This window comes from Arvicanthis niloticus, chromosome 2 (assembly GCF_011762505.2).
Source record: "Arvicanthis niloticus isolate mArvNil1 chromosome 2, mArvNil1.pat.X, whole genome shotgun sequence".
Taxonomy (NCBI): domain Eukaryota; kingdom Metazoa; phylum Chordata; class Mammalia; order Rodentia; family Muridae; genus Arvicanthis; species Arvicanthis niloticus.
This window is the reverse complement of record NC_047659.1, coordinates 12,651,548-12,669,383: the sequence shown is the minus strand read 5'-3', so window position 1 is coordinate 12,669,383 and position 17,836 is coordinate 12,651,548. Positions and strand designations below refer to the sequence as shown.

The 17,836-nt window shown below is 46.9% G+C and overlaps 1 protein-coding gene across 2 annotated transcripts in view; it reads left to right on the top strand.

Moving 5' to 3' along the window:
* Window positions 1–1,090: 1,090 nt before the first annotated feature.
* The window catches only part of Ggta1 (glycoprotein alpha-galactosyltransferase 1 (inactive)), a 69,890-nt gene continuing 53,144 nt past the window's right edge, over window positions 1,091–17,836 (top strand). The window contains exon 1 of one of the 2 annotated variants that reach the window (XM_034494044.2): window positions 1,091–1,280. The gene's annotated coding sequence lies outside the window, so the exon portion shown is untranslated. Of the gene's footprint in view, window positions 1,281–2,383; window positions 2,526–17,836 lie in introns of those variants that run through there. The other variant, XM_076928590.1, reaches the window with a different exon arrangement.

The following is a 17,836-nucleotide window of genomic DNA, read 5'->3' as shown; positions in this document are numbered from 1 at the left end:
CGAGCGGGTGGGGGTGGAGGGCTGAGAGGGGCGCGGAGGGGGACGAGGCGGGGCAGCGAGCCGGGTCTGGCCAACCATTAGGGAAGTGAGAGTGGCCTGTGGGCGGAACCTGGCTGTTGGCGTTCGGAGGTCCTCAGGGGAGGGGCCTGGCTACTCCTAAGCCTCCAAGGGCTTACACAGAGGACCTGGGTTCTGTTCCCACGCCCACAAGGTGGCCCAAACCATATTGAATTCCAGATCTAGGGGATCCAAATAGCTTCTTTTGAACTGGGACACCCAGGCACACACGTTGTATATACACATACACACACCTGCATGCAAAACACCCATACTTATAAAACAAACAAAAACTTTAAAAAAAAATCTTATTAAAAAAAAAAACTATATCCAATGGTGAATGTTCTAGCAAAAGCAAAATTATTCCTTTTTCTGAGGATAAAACAGATCCAACTGAGCCTGAGGGTGGAGCAAGGAGGAGGGCAGATGTGCTTGTTGGGCGTAGAGGTTCAAACTCTGCCACAATTGTTTTGGGCTCCTTTCTAAAAATTACATTGGCTCGTAGTGGTTCTATGTAACTCCGTCAGAGGACACCACGAGCAAGCTATGGTCTACATGCGTTTTGGCCAGCTTTTCACCTCAGAGCTGAGGACTGGAAGACCTAACCTCCTAGTAACCATCCACGGGCAGTCCTTAACCTGTAGCCTGTGGCCCTTTCTCTTTTCTTCCCTGAGAAACACGCGGTGGGGGAAGACCTTCCACACTTCCAGGTGTCTGGCTGTAAGCCAGTGTCCATGAAGTCTTTCCTTTGTATAGGGTGTTGGTCCCCACCTCATCACCCAGTAACCCCCGCAGTTCCTCCTCCGCGACCCCTATCACCACGTGCAGGTCAGAAGACACAGGCAGCCGTGACCGTTTTTTTTTTTCTTCCTGGTTTCAGGTTTTTTTTTTTTTTCTGCTTGAGTGGAGATGAAACAACATCACTCCTCCCACAGATGGCAAAGGGGTGCAGGTAGGGATAAAGTGAGGGACACCCGATGCATCACGCGTGCATCGCGCCGGGCGCTGTGTCTGGGTGGGGGAGGGCGGGGACCGGCTAGGCTCCCACTCCCGGGTCGGTGCACGCCATAGATCGCGCCCTAGGCCGCCGCGCGCTGCCCGGAGGAGGCGCCGGCAGGGGCGGGAGGAGCAGCAACCGAGTCTTCTGCAGAGCAGGGCGCCGCCCGCCCGTGTGGTCCCCAGCGTGGCCGACCGCACCCGCCCGGCCTGTTTCTGCGGATCAGGTGGGTCCCGCAGGGCGTCTGACACTGAAGCTACGAGCCACGCGCGTGGGGAGGAGGTGTGGGCGAGCGGGAGCGCCGCTGCTCCTGCCCAACCCAACCCGGTCCTTGCTTTTGTCCCGTTCACTTGAACATTTCCTCTGTATCCACTTCTGAACTCCAGGTTCTGTCCCACCCTGAATGGTGTCGCTGCGTCTGTTCAGCCTTCCAGACCAGGGCCTGCTGATCTGCTTACCGGGGTCGCCCACCCCCTTCCCTCGGTATCCGAGTAGCAAAGCTGAGCAGGGCAGGGCAGGGCAGGGCAAGGCAGGCAAGGCAGGGCTGGGCAGGGGAGGGAAGAGCAGGGGAGAGGAAGGGAGGATCAGAGCAGGGCAGGGCAGGTCTCGGGACCACCAGTACTAATCGGAGTCGAAAAGCAGGAGGTGTCTTTTCCAGCTGTAGGACAGGACAGGGCGAGGTGGCTGTTCTTCCGGACAAAATGGGAAAGGGGTGCCGGTAGTGGTAAAGTGAGGGACACCGGAATTTGAGAGATACACAGACTCTTAAACAGCGAAGGAAGGACCAAGCCAAAATCAAGCATGGGCAGCATGGGCAAAGTCTCAGGCACTAACTTTGCTGTGATGGGTGATGAGAGGCAATCTCGGCACAACTTTTCAAACCACCTCGTTCCCACCGCAAAGAGACACCATCCAGCATTTGAAGATGGCAGGAGAACCGCATAACAGAACACACACACACACACACACACACGTTTCATTATTTTATATTTATTTTATGTTAGCATGCAAAGTACTGTGTTTCATTATGACATTTTCATACATATGCGATTGCACAAACTCTTGAAAATCATCCAAGAAACAGCAAATCGGGAAATAATGTCAGGGCTGGGGGCGCGGAGGAGGGAAAAGAGAGAGACTGGAGAGACTGCTGTCTTCCTTGCTGCGGGGGGTGGGGGGGTGGGGGGGCTGGACAAGGCTAGGAGGGCGGGGATGTCAGCACCACTAGCTTCTCCCCCAAGAAGGACCCGCAACCCAGGGACCTTATTTTTGTGGTTTTGCTTGTCTGGGCACTATCGGCCCAGAACAGCTCCACTTGCCTCTTTCATTTGCCCGGAGATAGATAGGTGTGTCTCAGGAGGCTGGAGATTGTGGGTGGAGCCCTAGTGTTGCCTTTTCTTACTTTCCACTGTAAACTCTTCTTGGAATGAGAAATACCGACTCTACTGAAGACCTCGTTCTCAGGCTCTGGGTAGGCAAAGGCGAGGGGGGCCTGCTATGGCCCGGGGTGTCCAGGGGTTGGGTTATCAGGGGTATGGGAGTCTGACTTTTGATAGTACTTACTGCCTTCCTTACAGTTATTTTTTGGGAGTAGTTGCTTCTTCCAGATGGGAGCCGGATGCAGGTCCAAGCTATCTTTTGCAAGTAACAGGTGTCCGGTGACTCAATGCAGGGCTGGATTATCTGGTTTCAGAGGCCTTGAGTATTGACTCAGGCCGCAAACGGCCTAGGAGGGCTCCTGCCTCTCCCATCTTACTACATAGAACCAATTCGTTCAGTTCAACTTTCTCTGTGTTAGGAACTCTCCAGAGGATGTTTTGCGGAGGCTTCGTGTCCCCATTCCCTGTGATTAGGGCCAGTTTTCAGTGGAATGCCTGAGATCAGGAGGCAAGAGAAGATCAATTGATTGCTGTCAATGGCTCCCAGTGGCTAAGCTTTACCGGATGCGTTCTGAGTCACAGAGCAGGATTGGCCACCTTGTTTTTGGCCATACTGGCTCTGAGCAGCCATTTCCCAGCTTTCTGACACTTTTGGGCCAGGGGCTGACCGTGAGTCTTATCCCTGTGCATTTCTGAGTCTTAGTGAGACTCTGAGTGTACATGGGTCTCCCAGGTTGCCTAGCCTAACAGGATAAGCTTGGCGCTGTTGGCCAGATTTACAGAGAAGGAAATCAAAGTTAGGAGAAGCTAAGTCACTGGTTTATGGGCACTGGGGATTAGATTGAATCTGAGATTGGAATACATTCCAGCCAGTCTCTAAGGCTTTGTGTGCTTCCTGTTTGTTTGTTTGTTTGTTTGGTGTGTGTGTGTTTGTTTTTGAGTCAGGGTTTTTCTGTGTAGCCTTGGCTGTCCTGGAACTTTGTAGCTAGCCTTGAACTCAGAGATTTGCCTGCTTCTGCCTCCCAAGTGCTGGGATTAAAGGCATGCGCCACCACTGCCCGGCTGCTCGCTTTCTATTTGCCGCCATCTCCCACCATAGTTAGAAAACCCGCTAAGAAACGGATGCCTTGGCTCCAGGAGAGGGCTGGGGAGAGCGGAAGGGAGGGTGCATTGGGTGGGGGCTGAGCATTTAAACAGGTGCAGTTCAGGTATAAATATTTTGTTTGAAGTGAATATGCTTTCTGATTATTTTGGGTCTGTACAATTTAGTTTACTAATTTTTATTTATTTATTTATTTTTTGGGTTTTTCAAGACAGGGTTTCTCTGTGTAGCCCTGGCTGTCCTGGAACTCACTCTGTAGACCAGGCTGGCCTTGAACTCAGAAATCCACCTGCCTCTGCCTCCCAAGTGCTGGGATTAAAGGCGTGCACCACCACTGCCCGGCTTAGTTACTAATTTTTAATTACACTCTAATTTACACACACTAAAAACCACAAACCATAAGCATTTTGGGTTCGATGAGTTGGAAGGGTTTAGAGGGACAGTCCTTGTGTTTGGTCCAGGCTGGTCATTTTTTGTGAAACAGCTGAGGACTTGTGTGACAAAACTTTTGCCAGGGGGGATGCAACACACCCATCTCCTCACCTGGATAGGGAGTCCATGACAGACCAAAGTACAGATGCCAGCGAAGTGAAGCTTTGTGGACCACTGAGCTTTCTTTGCTGGTATTATTTATGGGAATATGGGTGAGGGGTTACTTACTTACAGGAACATACATGACTCAGGGACAGCTGCATCATCAAAGCACAGGTGACAGGTCACAAAAGCTGGGCACCTAGAGAGCACTTCATAGCCTGCAGATAACTCAACCGGTTGGAGAGGGTCCTTTCCAAGTAACTGACCTAAACTGGTCCAGGCAGCTCGGCTGGTTTCTGCTTCTTCCAGGCAGCTGGTCTGCTCTCAGAGACTTCTTTGCAGCCCAGCTTCCATCAGTCTGAGGGGCACCCTCAGCTTTTATTGCTTGCTTCCGCAGGGAGGGACCTAGTGAATCTGGTCGGTTTCAGGGACTTCTTGGAGCTATTTTGTTGTTGTTATTGTTGTTGCTGCTGCTGCTTACTTCCCTGTTTAAAGAACTCCCCTGAAAGACTGAATATTTTAGTCTAGGAGACTGTTACACAAGTCTTGAGTTGCAGGTCTGGGGAGAGGGCAGAGTTTGTTGATGCAGATATCTGAACCTAGGACCTTTAAATACCCAGTTGGGTTGTAACCTCCTGAGGTATACTCTCAGCTCCTGATATTCTACCACTGGGCAATATCCTCTAGCACCTGTGAGTTGCAGTTTGTTTTGAGGTACGGTCTTGCTTTGTAGGGCAGACTTGTCTTGGCTCGATACTTCAGATTGCCTGTCTCAGCTTCCTGAGTGTTAAAATCACAGGTGTGCTCTACTGAATCTGACCAAACACAGTTCAGTGAAGGTTTGGTGGTTTCTTTTCTTTTTTGAAGATTAGGTAGCAGGGACGCGGGGGGGGGGGGGGGGGGGGGCAGGCTCGTGAAGTCTGTAAGCAGCCTTTTGGAGTGTGTGTGCATTTGTGTGTTATTATCAGGGAAACGGAATCTCGGAGGAGCAGCACAGATGTGCTTAGGCTTTAATCTGGAGTCCAAGGAAGACCAAAAAGAGATGAAATGAAAGCTTATATATCTTGAGTGAGGAGTCAGAAAATTATGGGACTTAGAGGTGGATATGTGTAACTTGGGGTGGGGGTTACTCCTGAGGGGTGCGTGATCTCGTTAAGGGCATAATCCCTCTTATGACTTCAACATGTGTCGGGTGTGTCTACTTTCCTTCAGGTTGGTCCCTGGGCCAGATGATCGACAGGCCCAGTTGGGTTAATTTTAAGGGAGAGGACAATAGTGTGTAATATTATTATAATCTTTGGGACTGATTAGAGTGAAGTTGGGCTTGGTGGTGCACACCCACACTTTCTGCACTCGGGAGGCAGAAGCAGGTGGGTCTCTGTGAGTTTGAGGCAAGCCTGCTCTACAGAGGAAGTTCCAGAACAGCCAGAGCTGTTAAACAGAGAAACCCTGTCTCTGGAGGGGGAAGAGAGGAAAGATGGGGTGGGGGAAGAATGTCATGTTTCCCAAGGCTGTAGATAGGACTTAGATTCCATTCTATGACTGAGAAAGGAGCTCTCCCTTAATGGGCCTCAGCAAAGGCCTCAGACCTCCCCATCTATGGGAGAGTTCTATCCTTAGTGGCTTCCAAGCTTGTTAGCTACCTAGTATTTGCCCCTCAAGAGCTGAGACACATTTAGGACATAGGTGGCTGGTGCGTCTGGGTTTCTTCCATCTGAAATGAAGGCATAGAAGGGTTCAACGTCCCCATACTTGCTGACCCTCAGGCCCTTGAGGTAATCCTAGGGTGCCAGACAGAAGAAAGTCCAGAGGGTGGATCCATTGTAAAAAGACAGGAGGTACAAGATACTGGTGTAGCTCCTGGGGGTGAACGGGATCATTACTGAGATTAAAGCAGGCAGAACTCATTTTTGCCACAGAAATCTGGGCATTGTCTTCGTGGACTGATTTGTGTAAAGCCAATGAACCACTTTGCAGAATTATCGGGATGCACAAACAGCGTTTTGTTTATGGCCAGGGAAAGCTGAGAGCCCTTTGCTCTGACTGCCCTCCCTGGTGTGTCCGCAGCCCACGGCAGCCTGGAGGCCTGACTTGTCCTTTTCAAATCCAGTCACCTCTTTTATTTCCTATTTTCTCTAGTTATTTGACTCTTGCTGTACTTTCCTGCTGGCTGGTTAAGACCTTGTAGGTAGCTGAAACTCACTCGTTTTTCTTTTTATTGTTAAGGTCAGTTGGGGCTCCCTCGGGGTCAGTTTCAGGGACTTTGGAGATTCCCTTTAAGTCTGTTAGTCACTCCCCTGACAGTTTAGCCATATGCTGGAAGAAGTCAGTCTTCTTGACACATCGCTGTTTCCCTTGAAGTCCTGAGGGACTTCTGTGTTGACTATCTTCTTCGAAGAATGTGTAATAGTTAGATCTAGCCTCTGCTTCTCCATGACTCCTGTAATCTAGAGGACAGGTAACTTGCAAGAACTTTCAGGACCCTTTGGTAAGTGTCCAGTCATCCCTTGCAGCCCAGTTGACTCAGGTAGGGACCAAAATAATGGCTATTCTTTTAGCCCCTGTATCTTCACAGGCTCCGGTCCAAGTAAGATTGACTCCCCACCCCCCTCCAAGGTCAGTTAGAACAGCCTTGAAGAGAAGCACATTTGATCACTTTTACCTTTTACAAGGCAGATAGATCGATCTAGCAGGAGGAAGATGGTAGATACTCTCATTATTATTTTGATTTTTTGTTGTTGTATTATTTTGATCTTAAAGCTTTCTTTTCCCTCCCTCCCTCCCTTCCTCCCTCCCTCTCTTCCTTCCTTCCTTCCTTCCTTCCTTCCTTCCTTCCTTCCTTCCTTCCTTCCTTCCTTTGCTGTTCTGGAACTCTTTCTGTTGATCAGGCTGTCCTGGAACTCACAGAGATCTACTTGCCTCCGAGTGCTGGGATTAAAGGCGTGCACCACCACTGCCCTATGATCTGAAAGCTTAAATTACCATGATTGGTAACTCTAAGAAGCTTAAGTAAACTCCTAAGGACACTGTGCAGGAACAAGTTCACTTCTTTATTTTTAAGGCTCGGGGGTCAAAGTTGTCCTAATCATAGAGGACACTTTGATGAGTGAATCAGTGTTCGAGGAGGAGGAAGGTTAGGGAGCCTTCGAACTGTGGCCGAGTGTGCAAGACTAATATCAGAGTTACACTGGCTGATGAGAATAAAGACCCAAACGTTTACTGGGAATTGGGTACATGCTCTCCCCAGTTCTGAAATTGGGTCTAAGTTCCCCAGCTAGGGATGGTCAGGATCCACAAGTTGCTTTGATCAGTGGGGACCAAACACACACACACACACACACACACACACACACCACACACACACACACACACACACACACCACACACACACACACACACCACACACCACACACATACACAGACACACACACACAGACACACACACACCACACACACACACCACACACCACACCACACACACACACACACACACACACACACACACACACACACGAAGTGGATATAATTGCCTCTTAGATATGGCTTCAATTTCCTTCCTGCAAGAATCTAGAGTGAGTGGGAGGCAATCCTAGAAGAGCCTTTTATCCTAGGCACAAATGTGTTGGAGCCTTATGGCTGTAGTGGAATCTCTGTTCCCTTTAGGACCCAGTTGGTACATTAGGTAAAATGTCTCAAGACCTAAAGAATCACCGGCGTTCCTGATACACCTCCTCTCCAATAAATGCCAGCCACTACCAAAGCGAAGGCCCTAAAACCCATAGGGACAGAAAGAAAGCTTGGAGATCAAATTGAGAGACTAGCTAAAGGGTAGGTACACATGGGCCACCATTAGCAACCTCCCTGAGTTGCAGTGTTTGGTCATCTGTTTTGTCTTTGTTTATGATTCTTCTATAGGTGACAAATAGATTATCTTTTGCAGAGTCTTCATCTTGTTGTTAAAAGAACTTGGAAACAGGTTCCACGGGAAACTTATTTTATGAAAATTTACAAGAAAAACAACAGGACAGGCAAGCTAACATCTTGTTAGCTGCTGGAAGGAGCTGGATAAGTGGAGGATAGTCAAGCCTTTCCACATGAGGTCCAAGGAAGGCTCAGCAGTGGAGATTTGTGAGCATCAGTAGAGGGTGGGAGGTGTCAGCAGAGAAACACTGACTGGAACAAGGTCAGAATGAACGTGTCTACTGCTGGTTTGGGATCAATTCAACACAAGCCAGAGTCATGAGAAAAAGGAGCTTCAGTTGAGGAAATGCCTCCATGGGACCCAGCTGAAAGGTATTTTCTCAATTAGTGAGCAATGAGGGAGAGCCCAGCCCATAGAGTGTGGCGCCATCCCTGGGCTGGTGGTCTGGGGTTCTATAAGAAGCAGGCTAAACAAGACTTGAAGAACAGTCAATAAGCAGCAACCCCCATAGTATGTGAGTACACTCACTGTTCAAACACACCAGAAGAGGGCATTAGATGCCATTACAGATGACTGTGAGCCATCATGTGGTCGCTGGGAATTGAACTCAGGACCTCTGGAAGAGCAGTCAGCGCTCTTAACCACTGAGCCATCTCTCCAGCCTGTGCTCTATTCTTACACGAATGGACCAGAGGAGGATGTCAGGTGTCTTTCTCTCTGGCACTCTCTACCTACTTTTGAGGTGACAGGGTCCCCACCTTAGCTAGACTGATAGGCAGTAACCCCCCAGGATCTTCTCCTGTCCCTAACCCTCCCCCAGCACTAGGGTTTTGGGCACACACCACCAGGCCTGGCTGTAAACTTTGCTCTTTATTTTTTATTTTTATTTATTTTTATTTTTTATTTTTTGGTTTATTTTTATTTTTTCCTTTTTTGGTTTTTCGAGACAGGGTTTCTCTGTATAGCCTTGGCTGTCCTGGAACTCACTCTGTAGACCAGGCTGGCCTCAGAACTCAGAAATCCGCCTGCCTCTGCCTCCCAAGTGCTGGGATTAAAGGCTTGCGCCACCACTGCCCAGCAAACTTCGCTCTTTATGTTTGCAGTGCATGTACTTTCCCCACTGAGCCATCTCCCTGGATGAGTGATTTTTCAGGTCCTTGACAACTCTTACCCAAAGAATTGAAAATGAGGGTTCGCAAGTGGATCTCTGTGAGTTTGAGGCCAGCTTGGTTTATATAGTAAGTTCCAGGATAGACAGGACTACCTAGAAAGATCTTGTCTCAAAAACAAATAAAACCAAATAAAACACAAGCGAAACAAAACACCAGAACCCCTTTGCTTGCTATGGTGGTACACACCTTTAATCCTAGTGCTTGGGAGACAGAGATAGACTGATCATTGTGTGCTTCAGGCCAGCCAGGATTGTATCATGAGACCCTGTTAAAAACAATACAGATTAACAAGGAAACACACAAAAAGTTGATAGATTTTCAAAAGAATCAAGATAACTTTCTGGAGGTAGGACTGACAGTGGGGGTGGGGTGGCATGGCAGGAGGCACCTGGAGAGATGGCTCAGCTGTTAAGAGTACTCCCTGCTCCTGCAGAGGGCCTGAGTTCAGCTCACACACCCACAGTAGGTGCTTCATAACCTCCCATGACTCTAGCTCCTGTGATCCACTTTCCATTTCTGGACTCCCTGGGGACCTGTGCTTATGTGCACAGCCCCTGCCCCCATGCCCATGTATACATAATTAAAAGTAAAACGTGAAAAAAAGGGATACTAGGACATGTGTGAGTATTCAAAGACCGTGTTTTGTTCAGGGTTTCCTTTTACAGCCTTCAAGAGGAGAGCCCGGTTACGATAGGTGTGGTCTGGGTGTCTCTATTTTGATTTACAAATTAGGTCTAATTTTCTTATTACATGTGTCCTTTCCTATAATGTATCTAATTTTAATCACATATCCGCCTAGGAGGAGTCTCCCTAAAAGGCTGTTAGGGGGCATAGTTTTGCCTTATAGTCTATGTATCCAAAAGGTAGTTCAAGCTGGATTGACAGTTCTGTTTTTCCTGCACTTGACTGGAAATTGTGGAAAGCTGGGTGCAGGTGAAGGGCTGAGGGGCTTCTGAGGCTGCCAGGTGTGTAGGAGAGTAGTGTGTATATGTGTGTGTAGTGTGTGCAGGCAAAGGACCTAGCTTGTCAAGTGCATTGTTGGGTGCTAAACTGTCTCCTGTGCTTGTCTGCCTCAGAGTGGCTTTAGGCATAGAGATTCCTGGGCTCCAGAGTGTTCTGTGTTATCAGCTAGGATTTGCAGACTTGGTTCTTGTAGTCAATAGTAGATTTGGGAATGTTCCTGGCTTTAAATATGACATGGGTCACTGGATGAATGATGGTGTCAGCAACCCAGAGAGGACAGGAAGGAGGGATGTCTGGGGTAGAGAAAGGAATGAACTGACTTCATTGTTAAGTGTTGCAGAGCAGTGCTGAGGGGCGGGTGAAAGAAGGACAGGAAGGGGTGGAGAGGTTGCATTGGGCAAGTAGATTACCAAAAGAATTACATTAAGAATGGAGGACAGAATGGAAGGTGAGCGAGCCAGATCCTGAAAGCTGAGCCAGCAGGAAGCGTTGACATTTTATAAAAATTACAATTACATTTATTGTATGTGTATGTGTGTGGGCATGTGCCTGCCATAATGCCTGTGTGGTGCCTGTCAGTGGGCAGTGTGTAGAGCTTCTTAGAGCTTCGTTCTTTCTTCCCACCATGGGTTCCTGGGACTCAAGTCAGATGCTCGGGCTTCGTGGCTAGTGTCTTAACCTGCTGAGCTAACTGGCCAGCCCAAGAAACTTGGTTTTCAGACAGTTTCTTATGTAGCCCTGGCTGGCTTAGAAGATGATACATGGACCATACTGGCCTTAATCTCGTAGATATCTACCTGCTTCTGAGTTCTGGGAATAAGGGCATACAGCACCATGCCCACCCAGCCTAAGAAGTAGGTTTTTGAGATAGGCTTTTCCTGTGTAGTCTGTGTATCCCAGATTAGCTTCAATTGCTCTCGGAATTCCCTTCCTCCCATTTCCCAAGCACGTACCCCTTCACTTACCTAAACAGGTATTTTTCTTATTTTTAATATTTATTTTTGATTAGATAGATAGATAGATAGATAGATAGATACATACATACATACATACATACATACATACATACAGATATAGGTCTGTATGTGGGTATGTGCACACAAGTGCAGTACCTTCAGAAGCCAGAAGAGGGCATTAGATCCCTGGAACAGGAGTTACCGACAGTTGTGAACTACCATGTGAGTGCTGGGTGCTGGGAACTGAACCTGTGTCCTCTGGAAGAGCAGCCAGTGCTCTTAATTAGATTAGTGCTCTTCAGCTGATTATTTTTTAATTAGCATACGAAGCAGCAAGTTTTTTGAGATATCTTTATACAAAGCTTTGCTCTCCCCTCCTCTTCTATTTCCCCCTTCCCTCCTCTCCTCCTCCCACCCTGCCTTCTTTCTTTCTCCCCTCCCCACTCCTCCCTCTTCTTCTCCCCATGCTCTCACTTGGACCCTTCTGTCTCTGGTAGTCTCTGGTAGACCCTTCCCTTCCTTTAAACTCTTTCTCCTCTCACATTCCTTTCTAGTTTTCTACCCTACACTTGTAAGGCCCCCATGAAGGGAGGACCTCACCCAAGCCTTGGGAATTCGAGGCCACTCATTAACTCACAAGACACCGAACTTGATGCAATCAGCAAGAGGTATATTTTAATCAGTATACTGAGGTCAAGACCCATGACCCACGCAGGGGCAGTGGGGTCTGACTCCGGGGCTTTGGAGACAGAGAGAATTTAAAGCCAAAAACCACAACCCAGGGGGAGTGAAGGGGGGGTTATTGGAAAGCACCTGTGGAAAGTGCCAGCCCATTCATGGGGAACATTCTGTATAGGCTATTCTCTAAGAGCCTGTACATAATCAGCCATCTATCTTGTGGTCAGCCAAGTTCCCGAAACACAGAGCTCACGACCAAGCTGATCTGCACTCTCGGTTCTGTTCAGTCTGCTAGGAGGTTTTGAAAATCTTTAACTCTTTCACACTCACACTTAACTAACACATAAGCTCATAACCACACACACATAAATATCAGAGGCTAGGATCAGGGCATGAGAGAGAATATGAGGTATTCATCTTCCTGAGCTGGAGCACCCCAATATAATATTCTCCAGTTTCATCTATTTTCCTGAGAATTTTATTTTTATTTGAGGCTTAATAAGATTCCCGTGCATATTTATATGTGCTGAATTTTTATGTCCACTCACCAGCTGATTTCATTTCCTTGCTCTTATGAGCAGTTCAGCTGTCAACATGGGCAGCCAAGGATCTCTGTGCACAACAGAATCCAGGAATGGTAGACCTGGGACATGTGGCTGGTTTTAGTTTTGTGAAAAACCCTTGCACAGGTTCGCATAGTGGCTTAGTGAGTTTCCGTTCTTACCAGCAGTGAATAAGGACCCCTCTTGCTCACATTCTTGCTGGCATCTGTTGTCATTTGTGTTCTTGGTGATAGCCAGTGGCTAGGGTGGGAAGGATTCTCGAAGCCATATTAATTTACATTTCGCGCGCGCGCACACGCGCACACACACACACACACACACACACACACACACACACACACAGCAAAGCATTGGGCTTTTGTGCTTCCTCCTTTGAGAACTCTCGGCTCAGTGGCCATGTATTACTTGGCAGGGGGTGTTTGGCATGCTTCCTTTTATTCAATTCTTTATATGGTGTAGATAGTGACCTCCCTCTGAAGTACAGAGACTGCCATAGAATCATCACAGACTGTCTTTTCATTTCAATTGTCTTCTTCAACTTACGTTTCAATGTCTTAAAGTTTTCACTGCAGAGGTTTAGTCCTAGGCATATTGTTTCCTTTATTTATTTATCCTGAAGCTGTTGAGAATGGAATATTTCTCCTAATACCTTTCTCAGCGAGTTCATTTTTTTTTTGTTATAGATGAAAGCTACTGGCTTTTATATGTTGATATTTCTATCTTGCAACTTTATTAAAAATGTTTGCCAGATCTAAAAGTTTTCTGGTGGTGTCTATAAAGTCTGTCTGTCTGTTTGTTTGTTTGATTTCTTTGGTTTGTTTTTCAAGACGGGTTCTCTGTGTAGCCCTGGCTGTCCTGGAACTCACTCTGTAGACCAGGCTGGCCTCGAACTCCGAATGCTGGGACTAAAGCTGAGCCCCAACCACCAGGTGTATTTTAAGTGTAGGATCATGTCATCTGAAAGTGGGAACCGTGGCTGCTTCTTTGCCTACTTTCATTCTGTTCATCTCTTCCTCTTGTCTGAATGTTCTAGCTGAGACTCGGGGCACTGTACTGAACATGAGGGAGAAAATGGCCACCATGGGCATCCTTGTCTTGCCTCAGAGTTTGAAGGAGATGGTCAGTTCTCTCCTGTCTAATCTTGGCTACAGGTTTGTTATATGTTGTCTTTATTATATTGATGTATATTCCATTTGTTCCTAGCTTCAGACTTTTTTTTTTTTTCAAGACAGGGTTTCTCTGTGTAGCCTTGCCTGTCCTGGAACTCTCTCTGTAGACCAGGCTGGCCTCGAACTCAGAGATCTGCCTGCCTCTGCCTCCCAAGTGCTGGTGTTAAAGGTGTGCGCCACCACTTCCTGGCAGCTTCAAACTTTTTATCATGCAGGAGTATTGAACTTTGTCAAGTGTCTTTCTGTATCCATAAAGGTGATCATGTCTATTTTGCCCTATGTCTACTTATGGGATGGGTCATATTTATTGTTTTGCATGTGTTGAACCAAACTTGCATCCCTGTGATGAAACCAATTGGTCACGACTCATGATCTTTTAACTTTTTTTTTTTTTTAATAATTAAGACTAAAATAATTATTTGTATGAGTATTTGCCTGCATGCATGAATGTGCACCGTGTGTGTGTTTGGTGTCTCTGGAGCACAGAAGAGGACATTAGATCCTCTAGAACTTGAGTTACAGACAGTTGGTAGCCGCCATATAGACTACTGGGAAGCAGATCTGGCTCCTCTGCAGGAGAATGCTCTTAATGGATGGATGATTTCTGCAGCTCTATTAATGTGTTCTTGAATTTTGTTGAGGATTTTGTTGCATCTCTGTTCATCAGGGAAACTGGGCCTTTCTTTTTTCTTCCTCCCTCCCTTCCTTCCTTCCTTCCTTCCTTCCTTCCTTCCTTCCTTCCTTCCTTCCTTCTTTCCTTCCTTCCTTCCTTCCTTTCTTTGGTTTGTTTTTAATCTGGTTTTGGTATCTGTCACACTGTCTGTACAGAGTGAATTTGTCAGGGTCTCTTCCTTTCCTACTTTGTACTTAGGTCCTCCTTAAAAATTTGGAATTTGGAGCTGAGAGATGCTGCTCTTCCAGAGCACCAGAGTCCGATGCCCAGCACTCAGTTCTCGAGAATCTGTAACTCTAGTCCCAGGGGATCCCCGAGGATCCTAGAGGATCTGACATCCTCTTCTGGATTACTCAGGCACTGTCTGCATGTGGTACATGGACTTACATGCAAGCAAAACCATTCACACACATCAAATAGAATAAATTAATACAACAAAAAACATAGTTTTTAAAAAAAGTTGGGGATTCAGCAGCCAATCCATACAGTTCTGGGTTTTTCATTGTGAGGAGATTTTTAATTAATTACTACTTCAATCTCAGTATCTTAGGTATATTTAAAATGTTTCAAACTTTTTATTTATTTATTTATTTATTTATTTATTTATTTATTTATTTATGTTTGTTTTGAGACAAGATTTCTCTGTGTAGGCATGGCTATCCTGGAGCTGTCTTTGTAGACCAGGCTGGCCTTGAACTCAGAGGTCCTCCTGCCTCTGCCTCCTGGGTGCTGGGATTAAAGACATGCACCACCATCACCAGGCTTGTTTGAATTTTATTAAGATAGAGATTTTAAAGATGTTTACCTGAGAAGGCCAAGAAAGAGATTAAGCACTCTGGAGCTACAGAGAGTCAAGGCAAACAAAGGTGGGGGTTTTTAGAGTGGAAAAGATTAGTAGAATCTAGGTTCATGCTGGGTTTGATAGCACACACCTTTAATACCAGCACTCAAGACTCGAAAGCAGGTGGACTTCTGTGAGCTCCAGGGCAGCCTGGGCTGCAGAACAACAGCCTGTGTCAAAAAATAAGATAAAATACAATAAAATCTAGGAGTAGAAGATAATGCAAATTGTTGAGACGCCATTGCTCACAGCTCCTTATCAAAGCATGTGTGCATCTTTATAACCTGGACTTGTTACCTCATGTCTACAGTGTGTATCAGTCAGCTAACTTGTTACAGTTGTGGTGTGTAACAAACTCTAAATCTCTTCTTTTGAGGGATAAGTTCTCACAGAGGACATCAGCTATAAGTAAGTTCAGGGCCATGTTTTTGTGGCTTTTCTCTAGTTGTCATTCAGCTACAAGGTTTGTTCCAAAGCGAACTCTTATTCTGAGACTTAGACTGAGGGAGCTGTCTCTGTTTGGTGTGTACCATTTTATAGTGAGAGGTAGACCAAGAAAAAGGTGATTTGATGCCTCTTCAAACACCCTCTGTAGATGTCTGTCCAAGCATCTTCTCTGTAGACATCTGTACAGGCATCCTTTCTGTAGATGCCTGCTTAAGGCATCCTCTTATAGACATCTGTCTAGGCATCTTCTCTATAGATGCCTGCTTAAACATCCTCTCTGCACCAGAACATTGCCACTCTCATCCAGTTTCCAGTAGTCACAGCCGGTCAGTCACATGACCAAGCAAAAAGTACAGATTTACCCCTTGCTTATTTTCAGAGATTCAGTACTTGGAGATAACCATCTAATTGACAGTATGTTTGTTAATAATGGTTTCTTTATTTATCAAGGGTACATTTGAAAACCCCAGTGGCTACCTGAAACCTACAGGATTTTCTACGTACTTTGTTTTCCTCTGTAGCTTCTCAAGAACTAAGGGACAGTGTCACTGTGATGTCACTGCAGTCAAAGCCCCATCTCCAGATAGTAAGCTGTGACTGTTTTGATCTCTCCCAGCATCCAGCTCTGTCAACGGCTGCAGTTACACTCTGACCTCACTCTTGTCTTTATGACGTCACCCATACAGAACCTGTCCCAGCCTCGGGAGTTTCTACAAGTCCCGGAACCCTCATAAACAGTGGGGATTCACTGGACAGAGGAATAATTCTTGTCCTGGGTTGTTTTCATTGGGATGTTTTCACAAGATTTCATTATGTGAAGCATGGTATACATTTGAAGACCCATGACCTGCTTATATCTGGAATTTTCCATTGAATATTTGGGGCTGTGACTTACTATGGATAACCAAACCCTCAACCTGTTCTCCAGCTTTCTCCAGCTTTGCAAGCAGGGCTCCTCTGCCGGGGGCTCACCCCTGATTTTTCCTCCCGTGTTAGTCCACTTTCCACTATGACAAAATGAAGAAGAAGAAAGGCTGATGTAGGCTTTTGCCTTCAGTCCCTAATTCTTGGCTCTGTTGCTTTGGAGGCTGTGCTGCACAGCACAGAACATCCCACGTTGGCTGATTCCTCCTTTCCAGCCTCTGCTCCAACCTTGTATCTTGCAGTACATCCTGCCACCACAGTCTTTGTAAGGCACCAAGCTGATTGGCTATTTTGAACTTTCCATGCCCACGTGACATTCAGGGCTCTTCAAGGGTTGTGCTTTAGCCTAATTCTTGACCCCTGCCCCGCATACTCTGACTTCTGCTCCAACCTCAGGAATTACTGCAATTCCTCCGACCATCTTTCCCCTGCTTACAATGTCCCTTTACTTCCTCCCAGGTCTACCCTTTGTAGACTCCTACTCATCCTTCAAGACTCAGTTGAGCCATTGACCTTTCTCCGACATCAGTTGCTACATCGTGTTGTTGGTGGGGGTTAGGCATTCCTGGGTATCCTGCAGGGTGGGCCTCAGCTACATGTCTGCCAAGTGTCACTCTTTCTTCCCTCTTGAGCTGTGAGCTGATGGAGTTTGAGAGTTCATGGTTGGTGTTATGGATCACAGAGTTCTCTGGTTGGCACAGAGCCGTGCTGGTGTGGCCTGTGGACACCACTGCCTTAGGCCTTTGCTTGCCTTTTTTTTCTTTTAACTTGTATAAGAGTTTTTGTTTACATGTGTGTGTTAAGTGCACTGTGTGTGTGCCTGGTATCTGCAGAGGTCAGACGTAGGTATTGGAGCCGTTGGAACTGGAGTTATAGATGGTTGTGAGCTGCCATGTGAGTTCAAGGACATTTACTATGTGAGTTCTAGGTCTTTAGAAGAACACTACTAACCTCTGAGCCATCTCTCTAGCCTCATGCCTCAGTCCTTGACAGCTATGAGATCTGAGTCCCCCACCATAGGTTGGCTGCTAGGAAGGTGGCCTTCCATCCTGAGAGGAGACTGGTGAGAGGCATTGGGGAAGTGAAAGAATTGTTGAGATTTAAGCCAGACTGGTCATCATTTAGGCTAGAAAGGTCACCATTTAACACGCTTACTTACCCAGAATTATTTCTGAGAATCCTTCCGGATCTAAAAGAGGAGGTAAAGATAGATTGTCCAAATCTCTAGCCAGCGCTGGGTTGATCTGGTGCCCAGTCTCTACATGGAGGCTGCAGAGCTTTGGGGTGCAGACATGAGAGAGGCTGTGGGGATTTCCTGTGGAAGCAAGGCTCTACTCAGAGTGAGCTGAGATAGAGGTGGAGCATGTAGTCAAAGACCGGCCTAGAACCTGAGGGAAGGGAAGGCTTGGCACTATTTAGAGGCTGGAGAGAGACAGGCCCTGGAATAAAGAACTCACCT